The 18,846-nt window shown below is 35.5% G+C and overlaps 1 pseudogene; it reads left to right on the forward strand.

Moving 5' to 3' along the window:
- Positions 1–594: 594 nt before the first annotated feature.
- Positions 595–2,237, forward strand: LOC106883839 (general transcription factor II-I repeat domain-containing protein 2-like; annotated as a pseudogene).
- Positions 2,238–18,846: the final 16,609 nt, after the last annotated feature.

The following is an 18,846-nucleotide window of genomic DNA, read 5'->3' on the forward strand; positions in this document are numbered from 1 at the left end:
TTTGTATCCCTTTATATGTGTGTATCTGGTCTCGCAGCCGTCAAATTAAAAATAGAATGATTCGTTACTTGCGCCCTCTACAGCAGCCATGTCAAATTTCCGTCCCTTGCAACAATTTCATCCGGCCCACGGCACCATTTTGATATCAGCATGAAATTGGTCCAAATGGCGGCATCAGCAAATAGAGTACTTTGCTACCCTCAGCAACACCCATGATTTCTTGTTACAACTACATATACAGCAGGCCATTACATTATATATAGCACTGACTGCACTACATTTCTTACTAAGGGTGTCACCAAAGTAGCAATAATTTAATACACGACAAGAAACAACACCACTGTAACTATTACACTCTGTCTGTACAAAAAAAAACACACATTAAAGAAACATGATAACACAGTCACAAGTTTTAATTTTAACTGCAACAAGGTATGCTGGGAAACGCTTCATTCGGTTCTCTAATCGCGTGTTGTGAAGTGCTAATGATGCAAAATCTACTAATCCCATAATGCACCGCAACAGCCGCCTTACCGCTCTTTCGGGTGATCATTTTCACGTGCTGTCATTCAGTAGTAGTAACTATCTATATCAATGGCCAAGAGAAAAGTCGATGCTGAAAACAGATCCTTTCAAATCTGGTGGGAAACCGAGTTCGTGCTTACTGACATTGGTGGCAAACCCGTGTGTTTTAATTGTGGTGCTAATGGTGCTGTACTTAAAGAGTATAATCTCAAACACCACTACGAGACAAAACGACAGGGAAAGTATAAATACCTCACTGCTGAGCTGAAGCAACGAAAGGTAGAACTGTTGAAGAGGAATGTCACATTACAACAAACTTTTTTAACCAAAGCAAAATCACAAAGTGAAGCTGCTGTTAAAGCAAGTTTTATTGTAGCAGAGGAGATCGCAAAATCTGCCCGGCCATTTACCAAAGGAGAGTTTGTGAAGAGCTGCTGGATGATAATGTGTGACGTTTTGTGTCCAGACAAGAAGCAACTGTGTACTAATGTGAATATTAGCAGAAATACGGTTGCTAATCGAGTGTGTGAGCTGGTCACTGATTTGAAAACACAGTTGATTGAAAAAGGAAAAAAAAATGTTGCATACTCTCTTGCTGTAGATGAGACTACTGACATGATTCATACAGTAGGCTGACTATCTTCATCTGTGGAGTGGACTCCAATTTTTTCGTCATGGAGGAAATTCTGGACATTAAGTCGATGCTTGGGACAACAACAGGAAAGACCTTTTGAAAAAATATATCAGAGTGTAACCGACATGAAACTGTCTTGGGACAAACTTGTTGGAATTACAAGAGATGGAGCACCGGCAATATGCGGTGAAAAAAGTGGACAAGTAGGTAGGATATGTGTAAAGATAGAAGAAGAGAACTGCATTGGTGAGTTGACAACATATCCTGCATCATACACCAAGAAACGCTGTACGCTAAAGCCTTAAAAATGGAACATGTAATGAGCACTGTAACACAAACCGTAAACTTTTTCCGATCCAAAGGGTTAAATCACTGCCAATTTCAGTCTTTCCTGCGGAAAATACATTCAGAGATCGGTGACGTGCCTTATCATACGGAGGAGCAGTGGCTCAGTCGGGGAAAAGTTCTTAATATAGATTTAACTGGTTGAGGAGATATGTCAGTTCATGGACAGTAAAGGAAAAGAAACCAAATTTCTGCGGGAGGAAAAGTGGAAATTCGAGTTGGCGTTTCTGGTTGACATAACTGCGCATCTCAGTGTTTTAAACATCCAGCTCCAGGGACGGGATCGCATGATCTGTGATATGTATGACGCAGTGAAGGCATTTCAAGCGAAGCTGCACTTTTGGGAGACACAAATACAAATGCACCAATTGAACTTGTCGCACTTACCCTGTTGCCAAGTAATGTTGAGCCAAGTCAGCGCCACATTGTTCCCAAAGCAACACTTGCTGATAAATTGAATGCGCTCCGCACTGAATTCTCACGGCATTTTAGTGACTTTGAAGTACAAAAAAATTATTTGGAGCTGCTTGGCAACCCATTTGCCGTCAATGTGGAAACTGCACCTGTACAGATTAAAATGGAGCTGATAGAAATGCAGTGTAATGGGACATTAAAAGCAAAGTACGACTGTGTGGGGGCTGAACAGTTCACTCCCTTCATACCTGAAGCAATGCCCCAGATCCGTTTACATGCAGCTCGAACGCTGTCTTTGTTTGGAAGCACATATCTTTAATGCAAGTTATGTTAATTCATTTTGGGAATAAAATTATATACCATCTGTTTCAATACATGTTCATGTTCAAAAAGTCTTAGTCTATTCAATAAATGTTTATCCTGTTCGGCCCGCGACCTAAAGTGTGCTTTGAGTTTTGGCCCCCTGTGCGATTGAGTTCGACACCCCTGCTCTACGGCTCCGGTCTCACATCCTCCGACATCCACCAACTCTAAAACTTAACGTGAACAGCATCTGTTTCCAATTTAGATATTCTATAAATAAAATAGATCAGAACAGCTTATCGGGTCGAGGCTATAAAGTCTACTCACCATTGTCTGTACGGTGTAACTAGAGTGCAGTGCATTTAACCCTTGGTATCTATCCTGTTTCTGCTCTAGACATGTAGATAATATTCTGACGGTATATAGAGATTGCCTAGAGGGTAGGCAATCTCTATATACAACATCTATAGCGTAATTATTATGCATGCTCAACAAAGTGAGAACATCATAGACATTTGAGTATTCCGACCAAGCTGGATCTCTTTCTTTCTCTGCTCAAGAGAAGAAATAACTTACTGCCAATGTCTACAAGACAACTACTTTTCCTATATGGCTATTTGTGTATTTCAGAAATCTTTACACACCAGAGCCGTGGCTGCCTACACACGGAATGATATAGTAATTATATGCAATGAAGTAGGTGAAAGGGCCACCAACGGCAAACAGTCCAAAGTGTGTTAATGGATAACAGCTACCCAGATTCCTTTGTCACATACTTTCAACATCATTTGCTTTTTAAAACTGACAGAGCAACTTCTACTACTCGCGCAGCAATCTGCTCTAAGAAGAGATTGATTGTATAGCTGGCACACTGGGTCTTCCTTGAGAGAATTTCAGACCGGAAACAGACCCATGCGCAGAAAAGATATTTATACATTAGTCAACTGACGTCAGTAATATGGAAATATGCTTACGGGTTTTAGTATCCGATCTTACATGTCTACCATGATTCGTAAACTGCCAAGTCAAAGAGCGCGCGCAAACACACACGCACACACACACATGTATGTACATGCATATGTATGTGTGTGTGTATGTATATATATATATATATATATATATATATATATATATATATATATATATGTATATGTATGTATATGTACACACAAGCATCTTTCTTTAAAACATATCTGACATGATGTCATGATAAGCGGATTATGGTTATTATCAAAATCAAACAACTGAATGCCAGATATTTATAGATTAAACTCTATGGCTTACTGCACTAAATCCGTCCATCCACAGCAAAAAAAAAAAAAAAAAGAAAAAGAAAAAAAGCGTACAGATCAGCATTGGTTGGCTAATTTGACACTACCTGTCTACAACGCTGATGTAAACTTTTCAAATATTATGGCTTCATTAAATGTTTGATCTCTGCAAACGGAGTTAGATCGCCCGAGATTTTTTTTTCCTTTTTTTTAAAGGGAATTTTTAAAGCTGAAATATTAAAAGCAAAAAGGCAATTAAAGAGTAAATTATAGTTCTTGAGTTGTGTTGTTTTTGATGTTTCCGCTTGTTTAGATACGTAAATACATGTGTTCGTATATATGAACCACAAGCCCTCAAGCAAACTGAGCTCTAAACTTGTTCCATTTGCCAAAAGCTTTGCGAGGTACCAGCAGGCCTCTAGAGTCACATTCGTGTCCATAGAACCTGCTTTAGTTTATTGAACCCACATTTGCATATATATGTAGGCATATGCATGAGGTGGTGGCAGTGGTGAGTAAGTCGAATACATCCACCCGACTGGGTTTATTTAATAAAAGATTTGAACACAGATCGTAAAGAGCCAAAAGAAACACTGCTAAACAATTTGTCTGACTCGCCAACGATTCTGCCGACGCATTGTCTTGCCTTATTATATAAAACCCCGAATTGAACTTTGTACTTTTATGAAAATCTGTTCAAGAAAGTTTCCTTTACATCAATTTTATCTTCAGAATATATAACCCAAATTATATATATATATATATATATATATATATATATATATATATATATATATATACATACATACATACATATAAATATAAAACCAGGTCCTTTCATTTTTTAAACTAATTTTATTGAGTCTGCCAATAAATTCTTGAGGCTATCATTACCATACTTACCAAATTTACATTCCTCTTCTGTTCTATAATTTCTTTTCACATTACCTCATATACTTACGGGTTCGTTAAGTGATTTAAATATGGAAGTATTTTTAACATTTTGCTAATCAGAATTGTGGCATCGTAACTAACATCTCGAATATATATAGTATTTTGAACTCATCTAAGCAGTTCAGTGATAAGTGATGCATAAAATATTCTGGATGGATGGAATATTGTAATAGTAGAAAGACTTTTTAGATTATTTTGAAAGAGAAAATGCTGTAATAAGTTCGCTTTGAATTTAGTATTCATTTCACTCGCGCGTATACACCTACACACATACACACAGCCACACACAGACACATACACACACACGCCCCTGTAGGTATGCATGTATGTATGTATGTATGCATGCATGTATGTTTGTATGTATATATGTATATATATATGTGTGTGTGTGTGTATATATATATAATATATATATAATGCTAATATACTAAATTTAAAACTAATTTGACGAAAGTGCATTTTCACATACATACATACATACATACGTACATACACACATACATATACACGCATGCACACACATACACACACGCACGCGCACACACACACACGCACCTGTAGGTATTATGCATGTATATATGTATATTTGTATATATATATATATATATATATGTATGTGTGTATATATATATATATATATATGAAGAATGCTAATATACTAAATTTACAGCTCATTTGGCGAAAGTTCATCTTCGCATACATACATACACACACATACACACACACAAACATAAACTAATGAAGGTGGCTAGACGCAATATAAAACCAAAAAGGAACCAAAAAGGAAAAATTCAATGGTAGGTAATAGTGTTTGACAGTACAGAATATCACCCACATTGCTTGATACAATAGTCAAAGACCCTTATAGCCACGAAAAGCACCAAGTCTATGTAGTCCCAGGGGAGAGATAAGCGCCCCACAGCGAGCGATGGGACTATATTGGCAACCCATTTTCGCTAGTAATTGTTTCTGTCTGTGTGCGTGTGTGCGTCTGTGGGTGTGTGTGTTTTTGCATGCTTAGCAGCATTTCGTCCATTCTCACTTCCTAATTTCAAATTCCGCCGAGGTCGACTTTGCCTTTCATCATTTGGGGATCGATAAGATAAGTACCAGTGACGCATTGGGGTCGATGTAATCGACTATACACTACTGTTTATATATTCTTTTATTCTTCTACTTGTTTCAGTCATTTTGATTATGGTCATGCTGAAGCACCGCATTAGGTCGAACAAATCAACCCCTGGGCTTATTCTTTGAAAGTCTGGTACTTATTCTATCGGTCGCTTTCTTTGTAAGCATGATACATATTGTATCGGCCGCTTTTAACGAACAGCTGTGTTACGGGGACAACATCGGTTGTCAAACGATGATAAGGGGACAAACACAAAAGCTTCTTACCACACAGCCATCATATCTTTGTGCGTGCGTGCGTGCGTGTGTGTGTGTGTGCATGCCTGTGTGTGCGCGCGCGCGTGTGTGTATGCATACATAAATACGCGGTAGAACTGCGTAAATTCTGAATGTTAATTCTGCTGCAGTTGGCTTTAACTTTTTTGCTTTTTGCACCCGATTTGTTATGCTCTACCCCACCCAACAAAAATCTATAGCCTTGTAATATACGAATGTTAAATGTCATTTATAAGTGTTGTACAGTGGTGATAAATACCCGGCTGTTTCGATCGACGTTGCAACTGACTTTAACGAAATCTGTTCGATATTCTCATGTACCTATTGATTTTACTTGTTCTTCTCGCATGTAATTGAAGCATAAGGTTGTTCACCACTTGGTCTTTTCTCTCAATATATTATTGAAATGCGAAACCCTTCTTAATGAACCCCTGAGTCATTACCAATTGCCCAACGCTATAGTTATATCACGTTACAACCTCTAGCCTACAATTTCCAGTAGTTTTGCTTTAACATGGTTTGTATTGGAGGATCGGTTTAGTTCCTGATCACTCGGCTATGCAACAGTATGTATGTAGTTACATGGCACACACAGCAGTAAGATATATATGTATATGGATACTAAAATACAAAAAAAAAGGGTTATTTTCTTTGTTTCTGTTTTGATTTTGTTTTTTTCGTATATTCCCATCTGAATTCTGATTGGGAATTCCTATGACAACGTTAATAAAAAGAACACTGTGTATTTTCCGAATGAATGTAGGACTGTATTTATATGTTTTTGAACAATTATTCAGTTTTATGTGAAGGCGCATGGCCTAGTGGTTAGGGCATTGTACGCACGATCACAACATTATAGCTTCGATCTCCGGTCTTTCCGGAGGACTCTATTCTTGAGCAAAGCACTTCACTTCACGTTGTTCCAATCCACTGCAGTGTAAATATCGAATATAACCAGCCGAAATTGCAAAGATAATCTGGAACTCGACTGAGGAAAGAAAACTCCGAATGACCTGTCCTTGTTTTCTTTGAATCGTCTATCTGGATGTTTTGTTCTCCCTTTCTTGTATCACCTAACTGTCTAGATGTTTTGCGTTCTTGCCCCATTTTGTATATATATATATATATATATATATATATATATATATGCAAATACATATATATATTTACACACACATATATATATATACATATGTATATATATACACACATATATATATATATATATATATATATATATATATATATATATATATATATATATATATATATATATATATACACACTTATATATACATATATATATATATATGTACATATATGTGCCTGTGTGTGCGTGTATATGTGTATGTGTGTGTATGTAAGTATGTATGCATAATGCAATATCTATGACACTGTCGAATTAAACACAATATCGTCTTTCTTGAAACAATGATTATTGTTGTTATTATTATTACAGTTGTTACTTAGTTCCAAATCGAACTTAATAGATCTAACGTGTAATAAACGATATAACAACATTAAGAAAACCAGCATTTTAGTTCTATATCTACGCTTTATTCAATGTGTTTCGCTTAAGGCTGTAGTATGCAGTTTGATGGAGATTTGACTGCTATTCTTAGCATGCCAGGCTAGGAATACACGTGAATAATCCCTTGTTGGCTCGTGTCGTCGAGCGTCGTTACATTCTTCCTCATCAGCTCACTGTCGTAGATGCTGTTGTTGTTGTTGCTGTTGGTAGTGATGGTGGTAGGTGTATATATAACACCGCACTATTCAGTGTTATTCGCATCAGATTGCAGTGTGTGATCTGATGGGAATTTGACTGCTATTCGTAGCATGTCAGTCTAGTAATACACGTAAATAATCCCTCGTTGGTTCGTGCTTGTCCATCGTCAACACAGATGTTTCCTTGTCAGTTCGTTGTTGTAGTTGGTGTTGTTAGTGATGGTGGTAGTAATGTGTCTCTTACTGGAACGTACAGGCGTTAGTTTATGAACCTCATTACAATATAACTCTTCACTGTAAACCAGAGTTAATAATTTGGTTTTCTTTTACATGAAACGCTTCTCAGGTGTCTTAGATGCTGTCATGAAAGCACTATGGTGACATGGATTAGTCGCTTACGTAATAATAATCACGTAGCTCTAATTTATAGCTTGGGCTACTTTCATAATCGTTGTGAATGTGAGAGAGACAACTTGTTTACGATTTTGCAAAGATTCTTTTAACTTCCTGACATCAATTGGATGCCACCATTATGTGATGTTCGACGTTTTATTTTCCTGTGGAAATGTAGATATAGTGTTGGCACGGATAAGTCTGTAACCCAACAAACATTTGCTTTCATTCATTGTATTAATATGCCACATTTAATAAGCATACGTTTACATTCGATAATTCCGTAGTAAATTTGACTTCAATACTTCGATCATGCAAAGGTTATGTGATATTTAATAAATGATTTTTTTTCCCTCTAAAGAATATGCTAGTAATGAAATAGTATTTCTTGACATGCAATGCTAAAGAGTGTTGGCCATTAGGATTTTGCGTTTAACCGTTACAGTTTGCGTTGCAAACAAGCAAACAAGCAAAAGGATATTTTTCATGATATTGTCATAGATTCGCATGTTTGCAAGTTATTCATATATATGAACGGTTTAATGGCATCCATCTTTTACTTCCCTTAAGTAGCTACATATAAGTAATTTAGACCGTCACTTAAAACTGTAAGTATCAGTTTGTAAACCTCCCAGTTTAACACTACAACTTGGTTTTTGGCTGTTTTGATGGAATTTATTCTGTTGCAAACATTGGGAGCTGAAGCTGTGTCTCCTCTCCATTCGCATATTTTCCTGAACATATTAACTTGCAAATATTAGAAATATCAGGTGAATCAGTCTGTGAGGCTGTGAAACTGGTGCACTTAGCAATTTCTCTCATCTTTCACATGAGTAATTTGTACAAAAATAATCCTTTAATAAACGTACTCTATTAATTTTGATCAGATGTCTCCCGGCCGTAGAGACTCCATCTCGTATGTTACACGTAGAGTGAACCTAGGGATACAATATCTAAAGAATTCTTACATTTTACGCAGATTAGATGCAATCTAAGGAAGATATTACGGTCAATTCTATCGGGTAACTCATCAACGCAGAGGCTTCCTCTCTTGTCTCTTTCTGAAGAAAAACAAAAAGCCTCAAAGAAACACCTAAATATGTCACCAAAAATATAATTATAACAATATCCAAGAAGAACATTGCGATTGTATTCTAAGGATATGATATCTCCCACAGAAACCATAAAAATCTCAGACTCATAAACAGCAGAACGCAACACCAATTCTATTGGATGACGTCATAATCTCACTGTTGCGACTGAACCTAACAGTATACATCCTTTATTGAGCCAACTGTCCGTACTTAGTAAATCTGTATATTATAAGTTTCACTGGGATCTTATACAAATGCATGTGATATTCTTTGCTAATATGTACACGCTGCAGATCACTAAAGAAACAATATTCATGTTTTGCTTCCTTATGTGCAGAAGTTTAAGAATAATTCTATTGATTTTTGCAGCTTAAAGGGACTTCTATTTATTGTTTATTATTGAGAGGTAAGTTGGAAAAGAATAGTTGTAGCATTAATAAAGAAGCCGAAGGAGAAAACTGAAATACAAAAGCCCCAACTATACATACCACAAATGCATACATACATACATACATACATACACACATGCATACATACATACATACATAATACATACATACATACAATACATACATACATACATACATACATACATACATGTATATATATATATATATATATATATATATATATATATATATATACATACATATATGTATATATATATATATATAGTATGAATGTAAATTTATTTATATGCATATATATTCATCTATATGTGTATATATATGTAACCATGTGTCTGCGTGTATACAAAATTGAATATCTATGTATGTAAGTATGATACATAAGAATATATACAGGAAACAGCTTTTCTTTCAAACAAGTTATATGGAAGACACGATTGTGTTCGTGTTTAAACAGTTTTATTAAAGATGTTTTCTGTATCCTCTACGTTATTCACTTTCACCCATCCTTACACTAATACATACATATCAATATGTATATTCATCCATCCATCCATCTATACATACACACACACACGTATATATATATATATATAAACACACGCACACACACATATACATATATATATATGTGTGTGTGTAGACACATAGATGTGTGTGAGCGTGTATATGCGTTCGCCTTATTGTCCACCAGCATTACAATCTCTGTGCGTGTATGTATTTGTGAATACCATAAATATACAAGAATGTATTATCTGTGCGTCTGTTTGACGAATACGACCCTATGTATATATATATATATATATATATATATATATATATATATATATATATATATATATATATATATGCTTACACACACATACATATATATATATATATATATATATATATATATATATATATATATATATATATACATAAATAGATACATACATATGATGTAATATAATATATATATATACATATATATGTGTGTGTGTATGTGTCGATGCATATTGTTATTTGTGGAAGTATGTAAGGATAAATCAGGACTTAATTCAAAAATCTATTACATGAAATACAAAACATTGAATGTTATTGAAATACTTTCTTTCAGTCTTAGAAATAGTTCGGAAAACACGGGAGATTTATTGTCTTCTGAAAAATTTTATATTTAGTTTTATATTTACATAGTTCTTAAGGAATGCTTAATCCCGAAATATCGTTCCATGTTAGCAACATGAATTGCACACGTATACGTATACATTTACAAACACATATACGTAATACATACGTACATGAATACATGTGCACATATGTATACGCATATATAGACGTGTGTATGTATGTATATTTATATATATGCGTATACATAAATATACATACACTCACACACGACTGTGTGAGTATGTGTGTTGATGCTGCTCACTTGCAATACGTCCCTGTCTTTAACTCTTTTCTTCTCATGCTTTGTGTATTTATACTTACAGAAACGTAGGCAAACGCACTCACGCATTCACACACACACACGCACACACACTCACACACACACACATATGCACACACACAGATGCACACACACACAGATGCACACACACACATAAGCGCGCGCAGATACACACATGTATAAATTGGTGTGTATGTTTTCTTGCGTGTGTCCTTGTGCTGGTGCGCTTGTTGGAGGCTTACGGAACAAGAATACTGAAAACGTCTCTATTTATTCCTTTGAAGTTGATGCTATATATATATGAATATACAAATTTATATATATATATCTACACACACATGCAGACTCACATATCTACACAGACACACGCACACACACATACACAGAAACACACACACACAGAGACTCACACACACACACACACACACACACACATATATAAATGAATTTATAGACATGCGCATGTACACGTCGAAGAAAGGCAGAAATTAAAAATGTTTTAAAACTATAATTTGCCACATACGTTTCTTTCGTCAGCAATTTTGTTGTTGTTGCGGAAATGCATGCTATCAGTTAATTAGTCTTGTTCATTGTAGTTAATCGATTTATATTAAGTATGCTCTCCCGTCATCAGTGAAGCTACTCTAAACTGCTGTTTCGTAATTATGACATAACCTCTAGAGTCGGAAATAATTTTAATAAATCGAGAATTCATATTGAATGTTATTTGATATACCGGTATTAGTCTATTAGTATTTGATATACCGGTATTAGTCTATAGGTAGTGGGTAGCGATTTTCTTCACTACTTCAGGGAGTGACGACCCTGCCTGACAAGAGTCCTGGGCTCAGCTGGCTCCGGCTGACAGTACCCGGTATGGGCCTCTATCCAGGGTTACAGAAAGGAGACAATCTTCAAAGAAATCCGGAGTGGAGCCCCCGTAGGTAGTTTAGTGTTCGACTCGACACTTCCAGCAGCTCCTGCAACCAAGCTGGTGCCATACGTAATGCTATGCACTCCTTTGGACTACGTCAGCAAGGTCGAGAGAGGAATCCTAACGATTGGGCTACCCAGGATTTCCTTACATCTAGCCCAGGCCTGCGCACAACTGGAGAGGAAACTGGAGAGGAAACTGGAGAGGACATGAAGTGTAAAAACCAGACTGGATTAGTTAATGCACAACTCCATTGTCTCCCGAGATAAAAGGATGCCAACATTTAGTCTATGTGTAAATACATTTGAGATTTTTTATTAGGTGAATTAGTGTTTAAATTATGCAGATAACCTAGGTCAGAGATGTTTTGTACTTTTTTTCTGTAATTCTACCTCCCTCAGTTACTGGAATATGGTCGGACAAATCTACTGATGACGAGTATTGAGCTAGAAACAGATGTTCATTAGTGTCCTCTTACCTCCCGGAAATAAACTTATTCTTTACTTTGATGCAGCCCTGGAAAAATCTAAAATCTTGTGATTATCTAACCTTCTCCAGTGGAATTGGTTTTAATTGCTAGTTGGTAATTAAGGTACACTCTTTAAAGCCTGGATAATTTTAGCAATAAATCAAGAATTTATGTTGTATGGTATTTGATACCTGCACACACACACACACACACACACACACACACACACACACACACACACACACACACACACACACATCCTTTTTTACTATTTTACTCTTTTATATATGTATGTATGTATATATATATATATATATATATATATATATATATATATATATATATATATATATAATGTACGTTTATGTACATGGTGCACCAGCATGACCGCAGCCACTTGGCTGAAACACATAAATAAATAAATATATATATGTACATGTATGTATATATATATTGAGATAAATAGATAGATAGATGGATAGATAGATAGATAGATAGATAGATAGATAGATAGATATATAGATAGATAGATAGATACACACACACATATACAGCTACATGACTACAATTACAGATGTTAGTCGTTCCGTGATACAAATCATTTCAAAGTCACTCAAAGGTCAAATCAATTCAGCTGATTATTACTATCAGCCTTGCTTAAATATTAAACCGAACGAATGTTTCACAAATTAATCGTTCAGTGAAATAGGTTTGTATGTCAAACACGTCTAGCGCTAGAGAGAAACGGTTGAGCTCAACTGTTTCTTTCTGCCTCATATAACTGATAACTGTCATAGTATATATGGTTGTTCAGTTGTTAACTTAAAAATTATTCATCTCTTCAGCTACAATGATTTGTTTTTACCCCCAAATAGTTCCTTTTATCCTTTTCAGTTATTTGACTGTGATCATGTTAAGCTTAAAGATTTTAACCAATTGTGTCTACCGCACTATTTTGTCAACTAATTTATTTTATTGTGCAAAATTCGGACGCAACTAGATATCCAAAGATATTTTTGCGCGATGCGTAAATTATGTTACTTGACCTTAGGCCAGCAATCATAACCTAAAAGCGCGATGAATTAGTGAAACTTTTTGATATTTTCTTAATATCACTCAGCGTGAAGGCGGCGAGCGGGCAGAAACGTTAGCACGCCGGGCGAAATGCTTAGCTGTATTTCGTCTTCTTTAGGTTCTGAGTTCAAATTCCGCCGAGGTCGACTTTGCCTTTCATCCTGTCGGAGTCGATAAATTAAGTACCAGCTTCGCACTTGGGTCGATCTAATCGATTGGCTCCTTCTCCAAAAATTTCGGGCCTTGTGCCTAGAGTAGAAAAAAAACAAAAATCTCTGAGCGTGATTTCAACAGAGGTCGTATTTGTGTGTGCATGTGGATGTGGGTGTATATATATATATATATATATATATATATATATATATATATATATATATATATATATATATATATATATATATATATATATATATATATATATATATATATAAAGATGGAACAAAAACGCAAGAGAGGGCATTAAACGTTCGGACAGATAAACAAGAATTAGAAGGACAGGCAAAAAAAGATGGGTCATTTTTGGCTGTCTTTCTTCAGTCAAGTACCAGAAGTCATGACCATTTCGGACAGTTACACTTGAGATGGTTTGATCTAGTCTTCTCCAAAAAAATGTCTAAGTTAAGAGCATTAGACCCCTATGTAAGAAAGCTAGCGAATGTATACGGCAACAAAGACAAGAAACAAACAGATTTACGAATACAAACAACAAGAAATAACAACGGGCGTCTCTCGACTAAGAACGATTCAAATTGAGCTGGCGTGTAAGGAGTGAAAGCCTAAAGGCAGGAACATGGGAGATGGAAACAATACCTGTTGACGGTCGGCGATCTGCCGAAGAGAAAAAGATCATGGCTGGCTAGACACCGGTCACGTGGAAAGAGGAGAAATGGGTAGAGTACAGCGGGATTGAAGGATTGGAAATAAATCAGAGGCAAAGAGAAAGGTGCAGAGGAGATAAACGAGTGGGAAATAGTAGGAGTTAAAGAAAGTGGGCGAAGAAATGTGAGAGAGGGGGAGCGAGAGAAAAGAAGAAAGATGAGAGGGATATATATTTATGTAATATATATGTGTGAGTCTGTGCGTATGACCTTAAATGATTGGTTGCATGAGATTATTTTATATTGTTTGCGCATCAGCGTTCGGCTTCTGACGTCTTCCTCTTGAACATTTCACACAGCAATGCTCACTGACATTAAAATACACAAAGAAATTCTTCGATCGATATTAATCTACAGTTAATTAAATTATCATTCGAGTAATAATAATATTGTTTTCATATTTTGGTACAAGGCCAGTAAGTTCGTGGGAGGGACTAAGTCGATGACATCGACCACAGTACTCAGCTGGCATTTACTTCATCGACCCTGAAAGGATGAAAAGCAAAGTGGACCTCAGCAGAGTTTAAACTCAGAACGCAAATGCGGACGAAATGCAAGCTAAGCATTTTACCCTGCGAGTTAACGATTCTGCCGGCTCGTCACCTGTCAAGCAATAATAATATAAAAAGCAAGAATTTCGAACTCTTATGCAGAGAGAGAGAGAGAGAGAGAGAGAGAGAAAGAGAGAGAGAGAGAGAGAGAGAGAGAGAGAGAGAGAGAGAGAGAGAGAGAAAGCACAATGTCTATGTGGGAAATCAGTCTGTTAAAATAGCAATCAAACGCTCACTCGAAGGTACATATTGGATAATGGAGCTTGATGCATAATATCCGATAAAGGAGGTGATGATCATGGCTGGAACGCCTCTGGTCACTCATAGGTCTACTTAGTCATGTGTCATCTGGGTTTAAACAACAATAACACTAATTATATTGTGGTTTAAGTAACGTAATGTATTGAAATAGTGAATAATATCCTTTTCTACTCTAGGCAAAAGGCCCGAAATTTTGGGGGAGGGGGTCAGTCTATTAGATCGGCTCCAGTACGCAACTGGTACTTAATGTATCGACTCCAAAAGGATGAAATGCAAAGTCAACCTCAGAAATAATATTTTCATAATATTTAGTGAGATTAAAAATTTGAATTCAAAATTTATGGAATAAGGTAGATGCACAGAGTATATATATTTATTTGCTTACGTATTACGAATTTCTTGAAATTTCATCTGTTTGGTAATTAATTACTCAGAAAAAAATACAATAGTCAAGACTGAAAAGCTTTTGAACAAAGGTCTGATCTTTTCACTTTGACTCTTCCATAAACTGTTTAAAATATCAACAACCTTCAGTAACAATGACAAGAATCACTTTCGGAACGTGTAATCACAGTGCAGCTAGTACAGCAGCAATTTTATTATGACAAAAGAGCAGAAGAATAATGCAAATAATGCAATAGAACAAACAGTAGTCAAGCACAATAGTGCATTAATAGAATAGTGAAAACTGTGGAATAGCAGAATAGAAACACATAGATACAAACAGTACACTTGTACAATAGAGCTGTGCATAAAAAGGATAATGTAAACAGTAGAATAGAAGAGAATAGAAGAGAATAGATTGGAATAGAGGATCAAAATGACATACACCGTCTCTGTTGTGAGGACGAAAGCAAACACTCATGTGCACAAATACAAGGCCTCAAAAAGCATGGAACAACGCAATTTCAATAAATGAAAATATAGATTTTAAACTTTCAAATATGATTTTAATCGACAGGTATAGGCTTTTGATTGAGTATAACAAAAGCTTTGACGACGTTTCTACGATGTTTGAAATGTTTCCCCGAAGCTATCAAAGAATCTTGCTGGCGTTTGAAGAATTAGGCTAGTAGGTTAGAATATTTGTCATTTTAGTGGGAAAATTAAGAATGAATAAATTATATAAATGAAAGCAAAAACAAGTTTTAAAAATCTAATGAAACGAGAAATAGAACAAATACCATTATATGAATTTGAAACAAATAAATACGAAGATTCTCTCTCTCTCTCTCTCTCTCTCTCTCTCTCTCTCTCTCTCTCTCTCTCTCTCTCTCTCTCGTGCGCCCGCAAACGTAGACACATAGACACACACATACATACATGCAGGGCCACTCACACACGCGCACACAAAATTAGTACTAAACCAATATAAATCGAAATTATAATCGTTCAACTGAGAAGATAAAATATATTGCAGATAATAATAATAATAATAATAATAATAATAATAATAATAATAATAATAATAATAACAATAATAATAATGATAATAATAATAATGATAATAATAATAATAATAATCACAAAGACAATGACATTTTAAATAAATGAAAAAAAAAAGCGGAGATGAAATTTAACAAAAAAAAAAGACAACAAAATAAAAATAATTTCCTTGAAATACATACAAATCGATATTGAAATGCATGTTTCTTGTACAATGTCAGAAAATGAAGAAATAATTGAATTAAACAAAAAATAGAAGTAAAATGCGATGAAGATGTAATAAACAAAAACATCTGAAACGATGAGAGAACTTAATGATAAAAAAGGGGTTTTACTTTTTAGAAACACAAGTCAAATACAATTATTCCCTTATGTTTACTTCGAATGAAATTTTTTTGTCATTCTTCTTTCGACGTTTTCTTTCTTTGAATTCTTTCTTTCTTTCGTTATCTCGTTCTTTCTTACTTACGTAAATTCTATCTCATACTTTCTCTTATTCGTTATCCTTCTCCCTATCTCTCAACCAACCAATCAATCAATTAGTCGTTCACTAAAATCATCTATCTATCTATCTATCTATCCATCTATCAATGTCTGGTGTGTGTGAGTGCGCGCTGTATATGTGTGTGCATATATATATGTGTATATATATATATATATATATATATATATATATATACATATATATATATATTATAGGGAGAGAGAGAGAGAGAGAGAGAGAGAGAGAGAGAGAGAGAGACATACATACGCACATATATGTATGCATATAAGTATATATATATATATATATATATATATATATATATATATATATATATATATATATATATATATATATATATATATATATACCCGTTTCTGAAAGTTTCGCTGAGTATTAATCTACAGGCTCCAAGAGGAGACGGAGAGGAAAATAATTGCAGAGGAGAAATAAAAAACAAAGGAGAAAACAGAAAGCTGGGCTGAAAAATGCGGTGGGCGACTGAGGGGCGTGCGTATTTAAAAGGCGTGCAGAAAAAGTATGGAGATGTAGGTGTGGTAAATTAATCAATTCCAAGTTTCTTAATGAGGATCCCTTTTTTATTTAACATTTTACATATTATCTTTCTCAGCAAATTAGAAATAGTTTGGGCCAAGCAGATAGATAGATAGATAGATAGATAGATAGATAGATAGATAGATAGATAGATAGATAAATAGACAGAGAGAAGCATTACTACATACGTTAACAAATGGAGAGATAAATTTAATAGGCTGACTGATAGATACTTAGGTAAGCTTATACCGAAAAAGGTAGGAGGAAGATAGATAGGTGGATATATAGGTGCAGACGCGGCTATATGGTAAGAAACTTGCTTCCCATCCACATGGTTCTGGGTTCAGTCCCACTGCGTGGCATGTTGGGTAGTGCCTTCTAATATATATAGCCTTGGGCCGACCAAAGCCTTGTGAGTGGATTCGGTTGACGGAAACTGAAAGAAGCCCATCGAATATATATATATATATATATATATATATCTGTGTGTGCATGTGTTATTTCTTTACTGCCCACAGGGGGCTTCACACAGAGGGGACAAACAAGGGCAGACAAACGGATTAAGTCGATTATATCGACCCCAGTGCGTAACTGGTACTTATTTTATCGACCTCGAAAGGATGAAAGGCAGAGTCGACCTCGGCGGAATTTGAACTCAGAACGTAGCAGCAGACGAAATACCGCTAATCATTTCGCCCGGTTTGCTAACGTTTCTGCCAGCTCGCCGCCATATAATATATATATATGTGTGTGGGTGGGTGTGTGTGTGTGTGTGTGCGTGTGTGTGTGTGTGTATGCATATGTTTGTGTATCTGTGTTTATCGCCCCCACTATCGCTTGTTAACCAATGTTGGTGTGTTTACGTCCCCGTAACTTACAGGTTCGGCAAAAGAGAGTAATAGAATAAGTACTAGGCTTACAAAGAATAAGTCCTGGGGGCGATTCGTTCGGCAAAAGGCGGTGCTCCACCATGGCTGCAGTGAACTTACTGAAACAAGTAAAAGAATAAAATAATAAAAGAATATAGATAGGTAAAGCTGCTAATATACGCATACGTGTGTGTCTGTGTCTGTGTGTGTAAGTGTGTGTAACTGAGTGTGCGTATGCCTTTGAATATCTGTCTGGTAGGGAGAGTGTGCGACTGTGAGCGATTGTAGCTGTGATTGTGTATTTTATGATCAAAGATGTAAAAGTATATGAAACGATATCTTACATGGTACAAGCTTTATCTGAGATAGAATTCAATGTTATGGTTGGAGTGGATAGATATGTTTATTATATATTATGTTA

Source organism: Octopus bimaculoides, chromosome 11 (genome assembly GCF_046866305.1).
Source record: "Octopus bimaculoides isolate indiv1 chromosome 11, ASM4686630v1, whole genome shotgun sequence".
In the NCBI taxonomy this organism is placed as follows: domain Eukaryota; kingdom Metazoa; phylum Mollusca; class Cephalopoda; order Octopoda; family Octopodidae; genus Octopus; species Octopus bimaculoides.